The sequence below is a fragment of the Furipterus horrens genome, unplaced genomic scaffold (genome assembly GCF_987537825.1).
Source record: "Furipterus horrens unplaced genomic scaffold, mFurHor1.1.pri manual_scaffold_16, whole genome shotgun sequence".
Lineage (NCBI taxonomy): Eukaryota > Metazoa > Chordata > Mammalia > Chiroptera > Furipteridae > Furipterus > Furipterus horrens.
The window spans coordinates 4,303,722-4,326,982 of NW_028327186.1; the positions used below are offsets into that span (position 1 = coordinate 4,303,722).

The 23,261-nt window shown below is 41.4% G+C and overlaps 1 protein-coding gene across 1 annotated transcript in view; it reads right to left on the reverse strand.

The window, feature by feature from the left end:
- MEF2A (myocyte enhancer factor 2A) overlaps positions 1-22,966 on the reverse strand; it is an 89,965-nt gene extending 66,999 nt beyond the window's left edge. Inside the window, exon 1 of the mRNA XM_090263582.1 lies at positions 22,823-22,966. The gene's annotated coding sequence lies outside the window, so the exon portion shown is untranslated. The remainder of the gene's footprint in view (positions 1-22,822) is intronic.
- Between the last annotated feature and the right edge of the window lie 295 nt (positions 22,967-23,261).

Below are 23,261 nucleotides of genomic sequence, written 5' to 3' on the forward strand. Positions count from 1 at the left end.
TCTAATGTCACTAATCTATTTTTCCAGGCAGTAGCACTCAAACATTTAGTACTATTCTATGCACTCCAAGATTCACAAATTGGTGTCTTAGGTTCCACTTTCCTGTCCTCTGTATCGCATCATGTTTTATATTTACTTGGTACACATAGTCTACTGAATTTATGTCTTGATAAAATAGTTTAAAATGTTTATTGTACTATGGTCTCATTTAGAAAGAAAACTGCCCATGGTCAGTGATCGCTATTGCCATAATGCATGTTTGTATTCATACACAAGGTATATACTTATAGCTTTATCTGTCTTTTAAAAGGGAACATAAAATGCCAAAAATGAATATAAAACTGATCAATGACAATAATTCATATAATAAAGGAACACTGGTGAATACTAACTAATGGATTCAAGCATGAAGAATAATCTTATCCTGCTCCTTACTTTTGCTTGGAAATAACAGCCAGACAGTTAGAAAGGGAAAAGATGGTAAAAAACAAAACAAAACAAACAAAAAACAACCTGCCCCTCTTCTCACCGCCACTGGCCAGACTCAGTTATGAAGCTAACCCAATTACTTGGAATTGCATGACTGGATATTGGCAATCCCTCCAGTAAATCTGCTTCATTAAATGAAAATCACCATTCCTCCACAGAAACACTAGTCTTTTGACTCTGATTCAACAATATTAATTATTGCGATACTGTAATTTTATTTCTATTTGAAATAAATACCTTTTTTCATCTTTCCCAATTCCATATTCTTTTTATATTAACAGATTAAGTATTAAAAACTTCAATTTAAAAACACACACACGCTCAAATAAGCCTCTTTTGTAAGATTAAAAGGAGCTTGCTTTAAAAGCCAATTTCAGCTTTTAACCTAATTCCATGATATGTGGAAAGGAAAAACTCCTCAAATACAGTTTTATTATTGAGCAGCTTCTAAAATCCAATAATTCAAAGTAAAAGTATTCTCCATGGGTCCTCAATCTAAACAAAACTCGTTGTTTTATGACGTATCTTCGCCACAGCTTTGGGTCAGTGTCCCAGCAGAAACGGAAGTTCAGCAATCTGACCCACAGCAAATGCAGAATTAAGCACAAGTGTGATAGTAACATGTCCTGTACATATCCTTACATCAAATTCATTCCTGCGTTCTGTAAATGAACTGTCATTGATAACTTGTGGTTTGTACACAGTGTTCAAATCGTTTCTAAGAGTCAAGTTTTTATAGTTCTTTTATAATTACCTACAATGAAGCACCCTCCGACCATTACAAACTAAAACTAAAACGTTAATGCTGCAGCCAGCTATAATTAAACTTCATACCTTGAACCTCCCAATGCCACCACTGTCTTTGCCCAGGCAAAGGCTACACACCTGTGCCTCTCTCTGCTGCGCCCCCAAACATGGTCCCAACCACCTGCCTAGCTCCCTCTCCCTCTAATGAACCTGCACGGCTGTTAACCTGGACTACGAGCCATCGCCCAAACTGTGACTCTCTGTAACTCTGTTCTAGCTTCTACCCCAGTGCGTGAGGCTATGGCAGGTGAGTGACATTTCTTCATAAGAAAAAACAATAAAGCAAGAGAGGCTGTACTGATATAGGAAGGAGTCCAAACGTGAGGAAAAGGGTCCAGGGAAGACCTCATGTGAGAATAAGAATAACTACAGTGACATCTAAGTATGCATCATCTGCTAATCAGTATCCTAATTGCTTTGCATGTATTAACTGATGTAAAACCAACAATTACTTTACCATTATCCTCAGGAGGAAACTAAAATACTAAGAAGCAACTTGCCAAGGTCACGCAGCTGAGCTAGTGAAGTGGTGAGGCCGGGCCTAGAACCCAGGCACGCTCTGCAGCTACATCTAACCACAGTGCAAGTACTGCTTTTTTTGAATGAAGTAAATTAGCAAACAAGTGAATGCCTATTCTAGCAGCAGACTCAGACACAGCAGAGCAAGGCTCAGGCTCAGAGGACCGAGGCGTCCAAGCAGCTTCCGACGTACACCAGTCTGCACTGTGCACCGCACCCGCCTGGCGGGGACCCTGACAGATCACACACTGGTAACATCTCAGGAACCTGTAGAATAGATTTTAATTTCCGCATGACAGTTACCACAAATAAAACTACACAATATCACAAAAATGACATGGTAAAAAAAAAAAAAAAACACCTTTAAAGAAGGCAGTCTGAAACAGATGAGGCCCACTGGCACCCCCCTGCCGGGAAAGCTGAGCACCACACTTTACACTGCGGCACAGGTCACTGTCCGTGCCCGGTTTCCCATGTTAGCAAGTGTTAAATGAAATGACCGGGGTGCCAACTCCTCCCTTCAAATGTCTCAGCTACACTTTACCAAGCAGACAGACAGCACCTAGTACAACTGTTGATAACCGAAGACCCAAATGACCCAAAATAAATAATTTGCTCCCCCACTCCTATCTCTCGCTGTATTAGCTCACCATCTGAGTGCCTAACCAGCGAGTGCCGATGAGCTAGAAAGCAAGGTGGAACCAAAGTACTGCTGACATGATATTAAGAGTCTAGTTTCGAACCGTAAAAGCCTAAAAACCTGAGTGTCTACTCAAATCTTCATAAAAAATAAAAAACTAAAAAACCAACTCAATGCATTTATAAACAAAATTAGTGTCATACTGGAAATTATCAAAACTTCATTCAACACCTCTGCCCTGAGCATAATGCAGGGTCCAAGAAACAAGGTTTCTATATGAAAATAAACATCTTTAAAGTCAATCCAGATTACGACAAAAACAAAACAGGTGAAAAAAATAACATAAAAAGCCAGTCTATATATAGACACAATAAAAGGTGCATATTTGCTCAAAAATGAATCTCAGTTTGTAATCAAAACTTGCGCTAAGGGCAACGGTGTTTTTAATGTAAATGAGGGTCAGCCTCACACACGGGCGTCAAACTTTCGGGCCTTAAGGAGACCTGCTAGCAGCCGTGATGGGGCAGTCAGCACCAGACATGCTCTCCCGCTGAACTTCATGAAAAAGCCGGTCAGATCTATGAAATTGTACATTTAAAACACTAGAAGAAAACCAGCAGCTCAGCACTGTGATGCCTGAGAAAAGGGTAGGTACCCCCTACAAATAATGTCTCGATGCTGGGTATGGAGTCAGCGCAAGAATGGGGCCTCAGGGAGTGGGAGCTTGAGGGGCAGAGTAGGAAAGGGGGTGGGGCTCAAGAAGAGAAAGTGGTCCTGAAATGTGCAGAGGTTCCCAAAGAAGTTCTGACCAAAAGAAACGTAAGGTAAACCTAAAATGTATTAGTGCTTTTAAGTTTTCTAATAGCCATATTTGAAAGTAAAACGAAGCAGGTGAAACTAATTTTAACATAATTCATTTAACCCAATGTGTTCAAAACATTATCGTTTCAGGCTATAACTGACTGAAATTCAGTGTTGTACACGCGCAGCAGATTTACATTTGAACTAGTCAAAATTCAAGCTCTCAAGAGCGACAGGTGGCTGGCTAACCGCTCCCATCCGTGACAATGAGGTTTCTCATTGAATGGAACGTGGTGCATGAATAAAGTGAAGCTCTACAAGGCCATGCAAAGAACAGTGATCAGGAAGCACAGGCTCAAAATTCCCAGACGTGACGTGAAGACTGAGGGCTGTTCAAGTTCCGACCAGAGGGGAGAAAGGTCTCCCTGAAACGTGGGGCAGTCAGTAGAAACTGAAGTGGACTCCTCACTTAGGAACAGTGCTATACGAGTTCTAGAGTCAAGGCTACACTATACCCGCCAGAATCAAGTTTAAAAACAAACCGTAAAGGATTCAGAAAGATCCACAAGACTTGGAACAGCCTGCCAAGACAAATTTAATATCTCTCCTGAGGAAATCAACAAGTTCGGACAATTGTGTGATGAATGTCCAAGGGTCCGTCAGAACTTCTCCCGGTAATCCACACCAGGAGAAAAAGCTGCAAAGAGAAACAGACCCAGAAACAGAGATAATATCTAATATACTTATAATATTTTAAAGTTCATATGTCCTTATAAAGTATTTAAAGAAAAACAGGAATAAAAAAAGGAATCATTTTTTTAAAAGAATCAAATGGATTTCTAAAGATGTAAAAGGTAGTATCTCGAAAAATAACTGGACGGGCTTCACAACGGATTAAACAGAGCAGGAAAAAGGATTCCTCAACGGAAGAGGCAAACAGAAACAGAGAACACAGCACTGAGGACCGTGAGGCTACTGGGGGCAGTGTAGACAGAAACGGTGCGTAACCGGAGTCCCAGAAGAATGGGAAGACAAGAAATAGCCAAAGAAACAAAAGCCAGAGCATCCCTGAACTTGAGGAAAACTGAACCCATGTATTCAAGAAACTCAGGGAACGAAAACAACTAAGACCGGAGGGAACGTCCTCAGACCCAGTAAAAGGCAACTACAGAAACCTCCAGATAACGTCATAAATAGTAAAGGCAACACCCATCCCCACCGTGACTGGGAACAAGGCAAAGATACGCTCTCACCATTTCTAGTCACCACGTCACCGGAGGTCCCAACAAGGGCAGTAACGTGAGAAAGAGAAAGAAAGGCATCCAGATTGCAAAGGAGCAAACGCAACAGCTTCTTTTTGCACGTGACATGACAATACACAGGAAACCCCCCAAATCTGTAATAAAGTCCTGGAACTAAAAGGCTGGTTTTGCAAGGGTGTAGAACACAAGATCAAAAAAAATTTAACTCATATTTCTATGTACAAGTAATGACAAATGCAAAATTAAACTTTCATGAAATTCATTCACCTTAGCATCAAAAGTATGAATTATTTAAAGACAAATTTAACATTATATGTGCAAGACTGTTATCCTGAATACCAGAAAACACTGCTGAGAGAAATGAGGAAGACCTAAATAAATGGAGAGACATATCATGTTCATGGATCATAACACTCAATCAATATTACTGTGATGTTGATGCTCCCCAAATTGATGTACAGATTCAACACAATCCCAGTCAAAATCCCAGCAAGCATTCTTGTAGAAATTGACAAAGGTCATTCAAATTTATTACAGTTCAAACAATTTTGTAAAGAAATAAAGATTGGAGGAGGCAGCATGCTGTCGTTTAAAAAAAGAGAGAAAACACCTATAAATCCATGGAACAGAATAGAGAATCCAGAAATAGCTTCACACACATATGGCCATTTAGTATTCAACAAAGATGCCAACGTACTTCAATAGGAAAAGAAAAGCCTATCCACAAATGGTACAAGAATAGATGAACCTTGATATTACCTCGTACCATTCACAAAAATTAATTCAAAATATTCAAAATGGGTCATAGGCCTGTATGTGAAAGCTACACTATAAAACTTACGGAAGTAAATATGTGACCAAAAAAAGTCCACTGTCCCACATAAGGAAAAGATTTATCACCAAGACCACAAAAAGCAAGGACTATAAATGAAAAAACTGACAAACAGCACTTTATCAAAAATAAAACCACCTGCTTTTCCAAAGACACCATAAGAAGATAAAAATCAAGCCACACATGGTAGAAAACACTCTACATTGGTGAGAACGAAGAAAACACCCCTATCCAGAATATATAAAGACCTCTTACCGCTTAGTAATGGGAAGGCAAACAACCCAATTAAAAATGGGAAAAAGATTTGAACAGACATTTCACCAAAGACGACACATGAATACGCAATAAGTAAATAGAAAACGTTTAACATCCTCATTCAGGAAAAAAGTGTAAGTCAAAACCACAGTGAAAGGCCAGTACACAGCAGTCCCCCCTCAGCTGGGGTTTCACTTTCTGCGGTCTCAGTCATGGTCTGAAAGATGCTAAATGAAAACACCCCAAAATAAACGATGCCTAAGACTTAAACTGCACACTGTCCTGCGCAGCGGAATGGAATCTCACGCTGTCTGCCTCTGTTCCGCCTGGGATGTGACTCGTCCCTTCGCCCAGCGCATCCACGCTGCATACGCGACCCACCCATTGGTCACTTCTGGACTGTCAGATACGCTGTCTGGTGTCACGGAGCCTGTGTTCAAGGACCCTTATTTTACTTAACAATGGCCCCAAAGAGAAGCCATAAAGGGCTTTAAGTGAAGATGTGAGTATAATGCCATGGGATATTTTGAGAGAGACCACATTACATTTCTTTTATTAAAGCATATTGTTATATTGTTCTCTTCATTATTGCCGTTACCCTCCTACTGTTAAGAAACTTTTAAGTTAAACTTCATCATAGTATGTATAGAAAAAAGCATAGTATATATAGGTTCGGCACTATCCCTGGCTTCGGGCATCCAATGGGGGGTCTTTAAATGTATCTTCCCCACCCCCATGGATAAGGAGGGGACCACTGCATATGCACTAAAATAGCGGGCCCTAAAAAGGCTGACAACACAAAGTGTTGCTAAAGAGAAGGAGAAACTGCCACCCCCGCTGTGGTGGGCCTGTAAAATTATACAACTACTTCGGAAAAAGTTTTACAGTTTCTTATAAGGTAAAACACACACTTAGCATGAGCCAGAAATCCCACCCCGTGGTATTCTGCCCAAGAATAACAAAAGCACACGTCCACACAAAGGCTTGTGCGCAAGTGTCCATAGGCGCTTTATTCCTAACAGCTCCAAATGGGAACAGCCAGAATGCCCATAAAAGGGGAATGGAGACGCTATGGGATAAACACACGATGGCACACTAGGCAACAGTAGTGTGGAACCAGCAGCTGACAGACACACATGAATCAATCACAAAAACACGTGGGTGAGAGGAAAAGCCCATCCCCAGACAATACCTACTGTATGATTCCACTTAGGAATGAAGTGCACATTTTTGAACCACCACCAAGGAACATACAAAATCCAAAATTCACACATGATGAAAGCCAGTCCTCAACCCTGGGAAGCTCCACAGACATACACAATTTTCTGACTTTACCAAGTTAAGACCAAGAACAATCAGCATTCTCTCCTAAGTCTTGGTTTCTTCACCTATAACATAGTAGCGGCTCATAAACTTCATAAATGTAGTTGTGAGAACTGAATAAGCATCTAATGTGCTTGGCGTAGTGCCTGGTATACAGTGTGAGCTCAGCAAGTGGTCACTAATCACTTGGGCTGCTTCTTAATCACCATCCTCATCACAATAACTATCATTGCTCACTGGGGCAGGCAATACCTCTGTAAAGAAAGAACCCAGCAAACGGACGAACGGAACACACGAATGCCACTGGAAATCGATTCACTAACAACATTTCTAGTAAAGCCTCCTCCCTTTGCTCACATCAACAGAAAGGCAAACATTACCACAGCAGAAGCCAAATGAGGAGATTTGGATTACATTTGCAATCATTTAATGTCTGATACTAAAATTGAAAAAATATATATTTCTAAGGCCTTACAAAGACTTATATGCACATCACACAAGAAACAACACCTGTCAGTCAGTAAAATCCCACAGAGGCACGCACTTAAGAAGAAGTGATGTCAGGCGCCCGGGGACTGCTCCACGGGCAGGAGGGAAGAAAGGATGACACACGCTGAGTAGGTGTGAACAAAAAGAGCAAAGCGGGGGGCCGGGGACACAGCTGAGCACAACACGGCTGTGCACAACCTTGGAAATAGGGACGCACTTGGATTTAACATGACAAAAAAAAATTGCAAAGGTAAGAGAAAGGCAAGACGAACGCTGTCACCTGGGGAAAAGCACAGTGCCAGCCAGTGTGGGGTTTAAAAGCCGGGCTCTGGCACACTCCCCACTACACCCTCTGCTAGTGGACAGAGAAGGTGGCATCTGAGTCACCTGTGCTAGTGCAGACCCCAGGAAATGCCCCCCATGCCCTTCCGCCTCCATCAGTACCCCCTCAATGTCCCACGAGGCCCCCCAAATCTTCTCACACAGCTTCTGCTCTTTTTAAAAGACAAGTCAATTTCTGTTCCAACAACATCAAACACTGATAATTTATTTTTTAATTCTAGAAAAAGAAATGCTTAAGGTAATATTTGAAACAACTGAATTCTAGAAACTGATCAAAAAGTATTCCCACGCATAATTTCAGCTTTTTGTTAAATTTCTCATGTTAAAAAGCATAAAAGACAGAAAAACTAGTAACTTGAGCTACAACGAACAGATACAGCATTACCTCATTAATCAAAATACAGAGTATAGAGTCAAGGAATAAGACCACGCCTACCATTTATTATAATCAAAGGACAATTACCAAGATCATAAAACTGAGAAAACCTAAAGAGGGTAGAAAAATAATTTTAAAGTACATGCGGCTTAATTTTCAAAGAAGTTAACAACTGTCAGATAAATCCTAAATTTACAAATTACCTTCCCTGAAAACCTCCCATGTTAAATTGCCATTAGAACAAAGATGTACCAAAGAAGCCCTGGACTGAATACAGGCCTATAACTCACTCAGGCTGTAATAATACCAAGGCATTTCCATTATACATTACAGAAACAAACCTTTGAATTAATAACCTTGCTTTACAGAAAAAAAGCACTCAGGGCTCTGCGATCACCCAGAACCTGTATTTGCATGCTATCTAAATGCAGGCGGAGTACTTAGATTTGATTAGTTCATTTCACATACAAGGGACTTTCTGGAGTGTCTAGCTCGCCAGTGGAAGGGGACTGCCCATGTCTTGTCTTAGCTAGAAGCTCTGGAGCACTGACAGCATAAACCAGCAACTGTCACCCTGTTTCACCTCAGGGTGCACACAAACTAATGACTACAACTCCGTGGCACACCAATATATATTTTGCTGATCTGATTTTAAAATAGGTATAATTTTGATTCATTCATACGAGCCAGCTCTTGGGTTGGCTGTTGTCATTTTTTTGTCTGTTTGACAGCCTAAGGGAAAAGAGGTCAGTGGCCCTGACTAAACAGTCAGGTAGTGCATGTTGCAAAAATTCTGGCAGCACGCCGCTGTGGCATGGCACACCGGGTGAAAATCACTGGCATAAATCACTGGCATTCCCACTCACTCTCCCCTCCCCCAAAAGTAGAGTCTTTATTGAGAACAACGGTCATAGAATATCTACATAACTCCAAAAATATCTCCTTAAACCATATGAAAAAACAAAGGAAAAGGAAATTCTACACAAAACCACGCATTCAGCATAGCCTGAAGACAAAGAGTGTTGATACTGCAAAATAGCTGGGAATGAAGATGGAAAATTCATCAAATCCCAGCACTTGATGTCTCAGGCAGTCGCCACAAGGCTGGGGGGCAAGGAGGCGAGCAAAGGGGCCTGAGGGTTACTTGCAGGGACCGCCAAGAATATTGAATTCACTCTAAATCGGAAGATACTGGAAACGTGTCTGGTGCATCAGAACTGGGAAGGAAGACCAGAGTCCTGGTGACCTGAGGGAGCTGGCGCCACTGAACGCACTGCCTGCCACGGAGAGGGGCGACCCGTAGCTTCTGGAGAAGAAAACGCGCAAAAGGAAGGGGGAAATGTCCTTTGGCAACTGGATAGTAAAGGAAAAAAGAAAAAGGAGAAAATTTAAGGTGTTGTAAGACAATCATAACACTGGAAATCTCACAACTGTTCTCTGACCATTAAAACAAAAACCACTGAAATGACAGGACAGCTGTACACTGACAGAAGAGGGCACCATTAAACTAGGAATACTATAAAGTACCCAATACCATAAAAATAAAGGAAACGTGAAATCCAGAAAATCAGGAATTTGACACATATCAACTAAGGAAAACCCCCTACCAAAAACAACCTCAGAGCAGGAAAAAACAGTAAGTCAATACTCCAAACAAAATTAAATATATTCAAACAAGTATTTGAAGATATGAAAACCACTCTGAAGCAGAAATTCAAACATTAAAAACAAAAATGGACCAAATACAAAAAAGCTGGCTGAATTCCAAAAAGAAATGGAAAACATTTAAAAATTATTACTGAAGTGAGGAATAAATTGCAAGGCACCCAAGGGAGAACTGACTCAAATAAAAATGAGCTACCGCGGTCCAGCGCATGCGTGATGAGCCACATTCATCCACAGCTGATGTTATGCTTCATCTGATTTGAGATAACTCCCTATCCACAACTTCACAATAACTTTTTATGAATTTATTGATTTTAGAGAGCGAGAAAAACATCAGTTTGTTGTTTCACTATTTATTCAATCATTGGTTCCTTCCTGTAAGTGCACTGACTGGAGATCAAACCCCCAACCTTGGTGTATGGGGATGACAGTCGAACCAACTGAGCTGCCCCGCCAGGGCTACTTCACAGTAACTTCAGACACTCGCTTATATAAGCAAACTTATGTTTGTTTCTTTTCATAGTGAAGTACTATATTTGCTATGTATTTATGTATTACTTAACCATTTAACATGTCTAAAACCATGCTGCTACTTTAAATAGGATTATTAGGTTCCTATTCTTTCTTTTTAATGTATCACTAACAAAGTTTTTGAGTTTGTTCCCCTAACTCCATTGATCCCATTAGCCCTGTGTTTTTGTTTTTGTTTTTAAATCCTCACCCACGGATATGTTTATTGATTTTAGACAGAGGAAAGGGGGGAGAGGGAGAGACAGACAGACAGACAGACAGAGAGAGCGAGAGAATTTTCCCCCGTTGAGGATGGAACCTGCAACCTAGGTACGTGCCCCGACTGGGGATCGAACCCACAACCTTTGGTGTACGGGACAACACTCCCATCAACTGAGCCACCCCGCCAGGGCAGCCCTGTGGTATTTATTGCACAGCTTCACATAGCGCAGTGAATTTAGGAGCACACAGGCCCTGCTATAGAACTGATGGCAGATGTGTGTGTACACACACACGTATATCCCTAAGCTCTACTGAGAAGGCCTGAAACCAATGACACCCAGCAGCGATGAGCACACCGAGCACCCAGATCTTGATCTCTAAATGCTATCCTCCAACAAAAGCCAGCACTCTTTGGAAAAGAAGATAATTACAGGATTGGGACAGGTAAACTACAAGTGGAGCCTGGAGTTTCTGATAGTACCAGAAAGTAAGACATTCTTTTAAAAAGAATGGAGACATGTCAAAAGGATGCAGGAGTCAACCAGAAGGAGCTCTCAATGGCCACAGCTGGACAATCTGAGCCATAAAATAAATAATGATAGTATAAAATTATAACCTACAAAATAAAATATCTTTGGGTCTATTCTAATATAAATAAGTGACTAAATGACAGAAAAGGAACAACTCTTTATTACAAAAGACTTTCAATTGATAAATGAAGGAAAAAAGCTCAAAATCACTATTCGGTAAATATTACAGAAATAATTGCTATAGGTAAATTCCACTGATGGAAGCTAAAATGAGTGGGTGAAAGTCTGAAGAGAAACAGGAAATTTAACATACTCTCCCCCCAAACATGTATTATTTTCAAAGAGAAAAACCAACTTTACAATGGAGAAACCAGTAAAGACCACTTTAACATGTGATCAAAATTAGCAACACCAGTAATAAAGACACTAACGTCATATACCGCCAACATAAAACGTACCTCCTGGTATAATACCATTATTCTTGTGGCATTATGGCCAAAAATGCAAAACCCCAATGAATCATATGTAAGCATCAAACGAAACCAAACAAACTGAAAGACATTCCAAAATGTAATGACTGGTACTTCTCAAAAGCATCCAGATCACAAAGACAAGAAAAGAATGAGTTAATATCCAGACTTCTCCTTATGCTTTTATAGATAAAGCCTCCCAGTTCCCTTCCCACTTCCTACCTTCACTTCCACTCCTCGTCAAATCCTCCTTTCACGGCCCCACTGTGAGGGCTTGTCACGACCAGGAACTGTCCCACTCCTGAGAGCAAAAGGCCCAGCCCAGTCTCTGACACACCTCCCTCCATGTGGGCACGCTCACAGTGAACGCATCACCATCGTCGGAAACCTGCTCCTCCCTGGTGCTTCCTGCTTCCCTCGGGTGCCCACACACCTCATCTTCGCCCATCACTCTTTCTTTCACCTTCCACCTGCCCCCCATCACCGAGTCCTGCCATTCTGCCTCCTGTATCTCTCGCAAACCCACCAATTTCGTCAATCCTCATCCCACTACAGTACTCCAGGCCACCTTACCCGCTTAACTACTAAGAATCGGCTGTAAGACCCTCTAACTAGTTTCCCTGCCAGCAGGTTTAGCTCTCTCCGAAGAATCCTCCACAATGCAATCAGTTTTATCCATTTATTCAGACCCCTTAAGATGCTTCCATTTCCCCTAGGATAAAGTACAAACTCCGGAACATAGCTTACGGGCACTTCACAATCCGGCCCGCTAGCCTCTGCAGCCCTCCTCTGGTGCCTGCCCTCTCCTGCATGGGTCCATCCACATCGTCCCCTGAGTTTCTCTGGGCAATTCAAGCTCCCTAAGTGTCTCTCTGTCCTTAACACAGGTCTGGTAAACACTACCCTCCCTCCTCACAAAGCTGTCCTGTTCCCTCTGCAGGCTTCAACCTAAATTGAAGGTGTCACTTCCTCTGGAATAAGTTTTTCTGCCTCCGTGAAACTGGGTGAGTCACCCCTTCTCTGTGCTCTGTGCTCCTAGGGAACTCTGCGCTGTCACATCAAGCACACAACCAAGTGGACTGTAAACATGTATATGTCCACACTCCCATCCATCCGACTGGGAAAGCCAAGCCTGTTCACTGGTATGCCTCATCACCTACAGCTGAACGAAGAAGGTAACAACCATTACCGCGGAACCAATTGCCAAAGTAACAGAACACTTAGGAAGAATTAGGACCCAGTGACTCCTGGCTCAGAAGCACAATATTCTTTCCACTATATTTTGTGGCACTTAATTTTACTGCCATAAACAATTCAATGTTAATTAGGTATAAAGCATGTAACATTAAGAAGGATCTAGATATCCTCTCATTTTATAATTAAAGTGGTGCCCAGAGAGGTTATTAATTGCCAAAGAACAAAACACTACAAAACAGCAATGCCTAGATTAGCCATTTTGATGTTCTTTAATTACATACTTTAATCTCAGGAATTAGCATTTTAAATTTTGAAGTGGAAAAACTATTTAGAGTTTTTCATTTCTTCTAGGATAGCAGAGTTACTAAAAACAAAACAAATGAATCACCAATTCACTTTAAAGAATCCATGAAATTACCTAAATGTTATAACAAACAGAAGATTATTTAATTATGGTATAAGAGTAATAAAAGATAATACTGACTGAGTCACTTATACAATTATATGTTATAAACAACATAGGTATCAACTATATTCAAGGTCCTGTGGAACATATTCACTGAATATATAAAGAAACATAAAACAGGAGTCTTACTCCCAAGAAGCTTAAAATGTTTTTGGAAAACACCACCCAACCATTAAAAAATTAAATAGAAAAATCGGGTGAAAAGAGTCACTTAAATTATTAACACTTTCAAAGGAAAAGACTTTCTTCTAAGGAGTTTCAGGAATGTGAAGAGAAATTACAATCTACTGCCCGACGGATCCCTCCGAATCTCGTAGCTTGGTCAGCTGAGGGATCTAAAACAATGCAGCATCGCTACCAACAGGCATATCTACTGCCCAGTTCTTGGTTTCTGAGTACCCTTCCCCAGTAAAAGAAACTGGGACTCCCTGAAGCAAGGGCTGAGTCTAAGACAGCAGGAGGAAAAGCAGAAGATGAGTCTGAAATTACTTTTTGGCCCCAAAGAAGGAAGTCCTGCAAAAACGATAGGAACGTGTCAAAGCAATCAATGAGTTAAGCGGAAGGAGCACCCACTGACCAAATGGGAGTGAACATGGAACATCACAATGAATGCTGTACTAATAGAGTACTTGCATTTATATTGGTATTAAATAAGCAAAGGAAAAGTTATTCTTTACAACGGAATAAAATGCCGACTAATAAATGTGGAAGGAATAATAAAAAAAAACACCATTTTGAAACCATTGTGTAATAACTGATTCAGGCAAGAATCACCAATGAATGGTCAAACTATTATATGAACATTTTAGGGAGGACTGAATATTTACAGTCTCAAATAGCCTCCCCACCAATTATTCAATAATAACAAAGACGACAACGATAGCTTTATACAGAGAAAACTCGCAGGCAAGTCTTCACTAAGTGACCCGAGTGAACGTCACCGACTATGGGTCACACCGACATCTGTCGCCTCCCCACGGAGCACGCCAAGGCTGTATCACCACTTACACGGCACTGCTGCCAAAAAGCGCAAAGCCAGAGTCGGACGACAAAGCAGCAGTAGGACAAACACAAACTACTAGACACCCTACAAAACAAAGGGCCTGTACTCTTCAACCCTTTAAATGTCAAGAAAAAGGAAAATATGTTGAAGGACTGTTTCAGATTAAAAGAGACAAGCTATGACAACCATAATGCAATGACAATTATAATGCAATAGATAGGACTGGATTAGAAAAAACTCTACTAAAGGACATAATTGGCACAATTGAAATGACAACAGTAACTGTATATTATAGCACCAATAGTAAATTTCTTGACTCCATCACACTCTGGTTATATAAGAATATGAGTTTGTTCCTCGAAGATATCAACTGAAGCAATTAGGAGTCAAGGATTATGACGTGTACAATCTACTCTCAAATGGTTCAATAAAAAATATTTATAAGAGGAAGAAAAAGCGAGGGGGAAGGAGAAGAGGCAAAAGGAGACCTATAGAGTGGATTCCTGCCATTACTTTACAAGACAGATAGACGTTCAATGACCTTATATATTTAACGTGCGGTTTCCTCGTTTCAAAGTACACCGTGCATTAATGCAGCATTTCCTTCTATGCCTTGTATGTGTCTGTGATGTTTTCCATCAGACGATAAGCCTCTGACTGTAACGGAGCAAACTCCCATCTTTGACACACTCCAGAAGATGTCATCAAGGAGCTTCAAACTGTAAATAAAATGAACACTAATACCTATTTCCAGACTTTGGGACCACTCTGTAAATACAAAAAGTAATAAAGCAAACATGCCAAATGTTAACAGTTGGTGACTCTAAGTGACTGGCATATGGAAGTTCATTGTACAAGTCTTGTAACTTCAAGTTTTTTCCAAAACAAAACAAAAGCCCTTTCTTCCAATACTAAAATTTTACTTTGGGTAACTGAGCCATTTCTAAACAACAAAATCTTAACTCCCAGATTCCTTTCTCCATTTCCCTTCATAATCCGTGTCAAATTAAGGTTAACAATATTAAGAAAAAGGTTTTCAGTATCAAAATCAATATTTTGCTAAAGTAGTCCCCAACTTGCAAATGGGATATATTCCAAAAGCCCATTTGTAAGTCAGCTGTTTAAAATGTGGAATGATTTTCACTGTTACAAATAGTGTAAGGTTCCTAATATTGGCCACAAAAGCTCTTCGTAAATCTTTGTTAGCGATACAGTTGAATTAATATTGTATTTCACGTAGACTGTGTTCAGTTGCAGAGGCCCCTCCCCCTAGCCTTTCTAAAATAACACAAAATCAGGTGGATACGCTGAGAGGAGGAATGGAGGGGATGATGTCGAGGAAGGAGCAGCTAGTCACTAGCTACACTTTCTAACCCTGTTTTCACAGGGATGAGCATTTCAAACTGGAACTGGAGCTCTCAGCAAGATGGCTACTCACTGCCCAGCAAGAAGGCAAAATGGAGCATCAGGAAATGCCACCTGTGCTCAACAGCTCTGAGATCACCACCCTGACCCAGAAAGCTGATGACAATATGCTAATATGGATACAAATTTATAAGGTAGTATTTTATAGTCTGGAAAGTACCTTCATCATTTTTAAAGGCAGACTGGGAAAACTAGTGTTGGTTGGTCATTTTATTGGGTTGGCCAAAAAGTCCATGTGATTTTTTCCATATTTTTCCATATTTTTCATTATCATTATTTTTCATTATCACCAATAACTTTATTGTTCTGAATATTTTGAATATGTCGGCTGTCTCCTGCTATTGGTTTCTAGTGGGTAGAGGCCAGGAGTGCTGCTGAGCATCTTCCAATGCAGGAGATGGCATTACAAGTAAGGAATTACTTGGCCAAAATGTCAATAGTACCAAGAAACTTCACAAACCACTTTTGAAATGTTCGATCAGCCACAGCACTTTCTCCATACACTGCACAAATCTTTTATTGTGTTTCGGTTGTGTTTTTACCTTTCTTGAAATAATAAAGCGTAATACACCAAAAATGTTGCATATTTTCTTCCATCTTCAATATTAAAATGGCTGCATAAAAATTCACCAATTTTGATGTTTTGTTTTTTTAATGCACGCTGATATGACACCATACAATCTAACAAGATTGTTTTGAATGAAGTTAAAGGCAACTAAACTCTACTAGAGCCATTGTACATAAAAATTAAGTGAACTTTTGGGCCAACCCCAAAGCTGGTTAGGACAACTTCAGCGTCTACTGAGCATCCGCTCTGTACCATGGCAGACTGGAAGGCACTGAGCATACAAGCAGAGCAAGGTAGTCTTTGATGCAGGAACTCAGCCTAGCAGAAGAGAATGACATCTATTAGAATACTCCAAATATTCTAAAATGGTGTTTATTCTACAAATAGTGTGTGCATCAAGAGCAAGGGAGAAAAACTTCATCTAGGGAGATTAAAATTGGTATCTCGGGTGGCATTTGAGCTACGACTTAAAGAATAAACGGTGCAACAGGCATATGAGCAAAGGAGCATGCCAACCCCTGGCAAGAACATGCGCTAGGGTACAGAAGCACCCACTCAGATATTTACTGTCTTCCAATGCCAGGCGGTGCGCCAATGCCTGGAGATACAGCTACCAAAACCAGGCCTCTGCCTTCATGGGGTGCACACTCAGGTAAGGGAGAAAGCCCATAAATAAGCAATAACTGAACAAACAAGATATGTATGAATTTAAGTAGCTTAAAGGAAATAAACAAGATGTATGAGACAGTAACTAATGAAGTACAGCATTAAACACGACGGTCTGAGAAAGTGATATTTGGGTCAAGCTCCAAAGGATTTAGCCACACCAGTGTTACGAAGAACATCGTCAGCAGGTATTACAAAAAGTGCAAAAGACCCTAAAACAAGGATATAGAACATTTAGAGAACACTGGGGGTGGGCGGTGTCCCTGTGACTGGCATCCAATGAACAAGGACGACAGGAGGAAGAAGGATGAGAAGGAACAAGATCATTCGGGGCCATTCAGGCCAAGGAAAGGAACACAGGCTGTATTTCGGGAGGAATGGGAAGTCATAGGAAGATTCTAAGCAGAGAAATGACATGATTTAGCTCCTAAAATAATCCCTGGAGCTGCTGTGTGATAAAAGAAATTCTGAGGAGCAAGAAAAGAAACAAGAAACCCCGTTAGCAGCCTCCGCAGTAATTCATACAAGAGATGATGATGCCTTGGAATCAAGAGGTGGCAGCGAAGACAAAGAGTGGTGGACTGGCTCAAGATAAATTCTGAAGGAACAACAGAACACATGGATGGATTGGGTTTGAGAGAAAAGAAATAAATCCAGAAAGATATCTTCAGTTTCTGGCTCAAGTACTGCCATTTACTGAGATACCAAAAGCCAGCAAAGACACCGTTTGGGGGTAGGAGGAAGAAGATTGGGTGAAAGGAATAAATAGCTATATTTTAGTTACATGGCTAATACTACATTTGAAATTCCAACTTGATTCCCAAGTGGATATCAAACTCAGGGAAAACTCTGGGCTGAAAAAATAAAAGGGGTAATCATCAGCATTCCTGGCCTTTTCAGGGAAGAGCAAGCAGCTGGCCTTAACTGGGTGAGAGAAACAGAAGGGTAGTGGGTAGCAATGAACCTGGAAAGAGAGGATAAAATCATATGAGGTGAACCATGACCAAAATGACAGCAACAGCAGTAGGAGTAATGATAGCAGTGGCAGGAAACCAAAATGACTGCATTTTAGGTGCCAAGCATTGTGTTAAAGCCTTTATAATACATATCTCATTTAATCATCTCAAAACTCTATGAAGTAGACAATATTATCATCACTATTTTACACATTGAGCTGCGAAAAGATTGAGAACTTGGCAAAGAAGACAAACCACTAGAGTGGGTATTCTAACCAAGGCAGTATGATTTTAAAGCCCCAAACTTTTATCCCTTAAATGACTGCTTCTCTACTAATTTTCTATGCTTTCAAAGTTTTCCTTAAAAAAAAAAAGAAAAAAAAAAAGAATGGCATTTGGATCTGAATTTTAGAAATACAATTTCCATCTCTCTGTAAAAGGTGGATTGTTAGGGACGGAAGAAAAGTGAGAGAGGCAAACACACTGTTAGTCGCTGTGAGAGCACCCTGTTTTCGTAAGGCAACAGTTACCTTCCCAGGTTAAATGAGGGGATCCCTTTGTTCCAAGGGTCACCCTCATACCTCAAACGTAATCCAAGTCAACCTACATAAGCATGCTGCTGGTAACAACATGCAGTATAAATTTACCACCCACTACAAAAATATTTCTCAAAACGTAACTTTATTGATGGTTGAGGGGTTTTTGTTTAGGTTCACCGATGAAAGTTTATATTTTAGAATAAGGAAGAAAATAAAATTAGTACTGATTCAAGACAACCATAAAAAGATGTGCCTTGGTTGGTGTTTATTAGAAGTCTGATTGATTAGTGTCTGTTTTTCACCCATGTTAACAATTCCTCTAGCTTTCCATACCATCAGTTATTAAACCAAGAAGTTACACACCAAAAACGTTCAAATATGGGCATTCCACCTCAGAAACCAGCTAATTTTTTAACTTACATGCCTATGATTTCATCAAGTGATTACTAAGTTGATATTAAATATTAAGTCCAATAAATATCAATTAAACTCAGTATATACAAATAATTATTAAAATCAATAAATATTTACATTGAAATACAGTATTTATTACTATGTGTCAAGATACATGATGTGCTATATACATAAGACATTAACAAATGGATTTACACTAAATTATAATAAACTGGACACAGGTCCATATATTATAGAGGACACAGATAAAGTCATTTACCTCCACAAAGCAGGTAAAATGAAGTATAGAAAATTATACATGGTAGGGCAAAAGTATGTTTACAGTTGTTCATATGGAAAATAATACAATTAACAATAATACAAGAACAAACTGTTTCATATACAACTGTAAACATGCTTTTCTCCTACACTGTAGACTACCTACTTTTATTTTTATAAAGCTATTTTTAAAATATACCTATTTCAGGTATGTTACAAAAATATTTTCCTAATTTTAAATTTTAATTAATATATCTTGAAGACATAGTTAATTCCTAAAGGACACTAAAGAGTAAGAAAAATACTTATATTTAACTAACTTTTTAAAATATTCTGGGAGATTATGGCAGTTAAAATCAAACAATGATTGCAGATCAAAAACCTAATGTAGAGCAGCCAACTCAACATTTTATGTATAATTTGACAATGAACTTAAGAGGCTGGGATATTGTATCCCAAACAAACATATGTGCATTCTCCTGTATTTATACACTACAGGAAGCCCTTTGGTCCCAGACACTACACATACAAGAACTAGGCAAAGTACTGATATAATCTTATAGGAAGAAAGGAATGAACAGAGGAAGGAATAAAGGGAGAACAGGTAATGTGCATTTTTGTACAATAAGTATCAGAAACTTTCACACCCATTATTTCATTTAATTCTAACAACTCCAATGGGTAGGCAGTGTAATTCCTTTGGATTTTACAGATGTCTCCTAACCTTGTCATGGTAGAGCTGAGATCTGAACCAAGATCTGATGACAAACTGAAAGTCTTCCTTTATGAAGACCTGCAAATCAGCACATTCAAGTGTTCCTTTGAAGGAGATTATCTAACTGAAAGATTGATTTTCCATATATATATATATATATATATATATATATATATATATATATACACATTTCTCAGGTCTCCATTTACTAAGAATGTTCAGATTTTCTTTCTAATCTAGAAAAAAGCAATGCTGATCATTTTTCAATCCACAAAGCAGTATTTTCACTGCCCCATTACTGATAAAAAAAAAACTTTAGCTAGACTTTGTAACATTCACAGGTACCATGAGTATATCTTGCAAATATGTGTGTGTGTGTGATATATATGTGTATCTCTCTCTCTATATATATAGAGAGAGAGAGAGTCTGATTACCAGACAGAATAAATGCCCACAGACAAGCAAGGACCATCACTGTTATGTTCTCTTGTCTGATCAAAAGCAGTAAAGGAAGGGGAAAAAGAACGGCTTTCCAAAATCTAACTGCCAGCATGCTACTCCCCAATAACAAATGTGTTTACAGCTTCTCCTTGTAAATCAGAAACAAATCTACTAAAGATTTAATTGAAATAGTTCAAACTTTAAAATCATATTCTATTAAACATTTCCATACTTACTTAACCACCCTAAGAATACACTTCACCATTTCTCTCTTGGTAACCAAATTAATAAGTAATGTTGCTATTGCTTGAATAGTAATAAAATTAATATTAACCTGCACGGCATTCTAAATGGAAAACACAAAGCTATAATGCAATTGTTTTGAAAAAACACCACTCCAAAGTACTCAACATTTTTAAAAGATTATTTCCAACTGCATTTACCAAAAACAATCTTTATCACACATACCTATTAAGGAAACATAAAAACTCTAAGAATATGGAAAGAAATTATTTTCAAACCATAATTCAACATGGCGACATTACTTTTAACTATTCCTAAACCCCAATGAGCTGTTTTCTTTCCCTTAACAATTTAGTTGTTTAAAAAAAAAAAAAAAACTTTTGCTGGAAAGTAATTTGAGTTAAATACAATTTCATCACCTTTGTTCCAACGTGGGGAAAGAAAAAGGTAGTTTTATACACATGTGAATTAAATGAATCCAACGTGGAGAAAGAAAAAAAAAAACAAACCTAGTTTTACACACACGTGAATTAAATGAAGTAGATAAGCAAATTGGTTTAGGGAGGGCACTATTACTTCCAAGTCATTGACTACTTTCGCAATTAAGTTTCTATTGGAAACAATGTTGCAAACAAAATGTTACTCTAAAGACTGAGTATACAAAGTATTTCAATCCCAGTTTTAGTTCTTTAGAACACTTTCATTATTATGTTAACACCACTGTCACAACTGTTTACAATACGCTCACTGAGAACGGAAAGTGATTCCAGAATCAGTTAGGGTATCGCCATATAGAACAAACTAATCTTACTATCTGATGACAAATAACCTGCGTTCCTTGCATGTGCTAAAAGGTGGCATCCGCTTTAGTGAAGGCATCTTTTACTTTCTCCCAAAAGTTCCCATACAGTGAAAGAAATGAGTAGACTAACCCCTCCAAAAATATACCCACCAAAAAAAAGGGGGGGGGGACATACAAAAGCTATAACAGCACAAGTTATTTTATCCTTTCCAAAAAAAAAAAAAAATTAAAGCTATTTTGTTTACCTTTTCCACAAACTGTTCGAGTCCTGCCAAGGTAACAGATTTTAAAACTGACAACTGGAGTACTTGGCAGTTGCCAAAATAACGCAGCTGGATTCTTAAAGGGAAAGTGCTCTCGTGTAATGTACACCCAGTGACAGCTTTAGGAAACCTTCTCTCCGTACACAGGATACAAGACACAAAGAAAACCTACTGCGCTTTAAAAAAAAAAAAAAAAAAAAAAACCGGACCACCGGACAGTATTTGCTTTAGAACGGTTAACACCTCCCGGCAGGCCTCTCCGGTGGCTCAATCACTGTACCCCAATCGCCCCGTAAACGACACGGCAGGTCACCGCGCTGCCGCTTCCTCCCACCTGCACACGGCTCCCCGCTCGCCTCCGACCTCAGACCCACGCCTGCGGTCCGCGCTTCCACGGGGAGAAACGCTTTGCTAATCCAGAGACGCTCACCTTGGCCGAAGTTGTTTGCACTGCGCCGCCCGCCGATTTAATTCCCGCCGCCCCGAGGCAGACGGCGTCGGGCTAAAAGGCAAAGTTTCTACCGCACAAGCCCTGCCCCGCGAGCCGGGATCTATCGACACTTGGGCGGCGGGCGGCTCCCTCCTCCCCCGCGACGTTCCCCTGCACGGCCCGCGGTCGTCCGCACCCGCAGGTGCCCCCGGCTCGGGCCACCTCCCCGGCCCTGGAACGCCGACCCTGCCATTGACATCTACGCGCCCGGAGAGCTCGGACCTAAGGCTGCGCCCCGTTAGACCAAGCTTCTCCCAAAGCAGAAGTGGGGTAACTTCTTTTAAGTCCGACAACAGCGAGGAACGCCCCCCGCCACACACACACTGGGGGTCAGTCCCTTCGGGGAGACCCCGGCCTCGGAGCGAAAGATGAAGGAAAGGGCCCTCGGGCGTTGCGCCCGGGAGAGGCTCCGGGCCCCCAGGGAACTCCTTCAACTTTCAAGAAGGTGACGGCCACCATTGCCCCCCAGCCCCACGCGCTGTGCGCGCACCGGGAGCTTCAACCAGCCGAGTCCGAGCTGCCCAGTCCCTCCCCGACACCCCCTCGGCCCCGCGGCCCGCCCTCGGGGCACCCCGCCGCCACCTCCTCAGGCGCCTCGCCCCTCGGCGCCGACCCCTCTCGACCACCTCTGGCCGCCCTCCCGCCCCCCACCCGCCCCGGCGCCCCGGCCTCCTGCCAGCCGGACGCCGCCCTGTCCTGGCGTCCCCGGGGCCGGCGGGCTCCCCTCCCCGCTCACACCGCATCCCGCCCCAGCGCCCCGCAGCCCTTACCTGGCCCCCTCGCCGAAACGCTGCCCTGACACCACCCGCCCCGAGGCCCCAGCCCCGCCGTTCGCGGCCCTCACCGTGCCTCCGGAGCAGCTGGCGGGCGCACACACGCTGCAGCCGAGACCCGCCACCAGCGCTCTGCGTCGCCCGGAGACGCCTCCTTCAGCCCGGGACTCGCCGGGACATCCGCGCACGGATCCCCACACCGGGGCTATTTTTAGGAGCCAGGCCCGGGCCAGACCGGAACTCGTTCCTGAGCGCGCGCGCATGCGCACGGCGCCGAGCCCGCAGTGTCCCTCCGCCGGCCTCGCCTCTCCCCCGGCTCCCTCCCGCGCTTATCCCGGGAGGGTGCTCTTCGGAGCTGCTCTGTCGCCTCGGTGGGCCCTAGAGTCTGGGAATGGGGAAGACGAGGGTGCGGGCCAAGACAGGGACACTGACTGCAGAGCAGAGCTACCCCGCAAGGACAAGCGGGGCGGACTATGTTTTTCCGGGTGGGTGAGGAGACAGATCACCCGG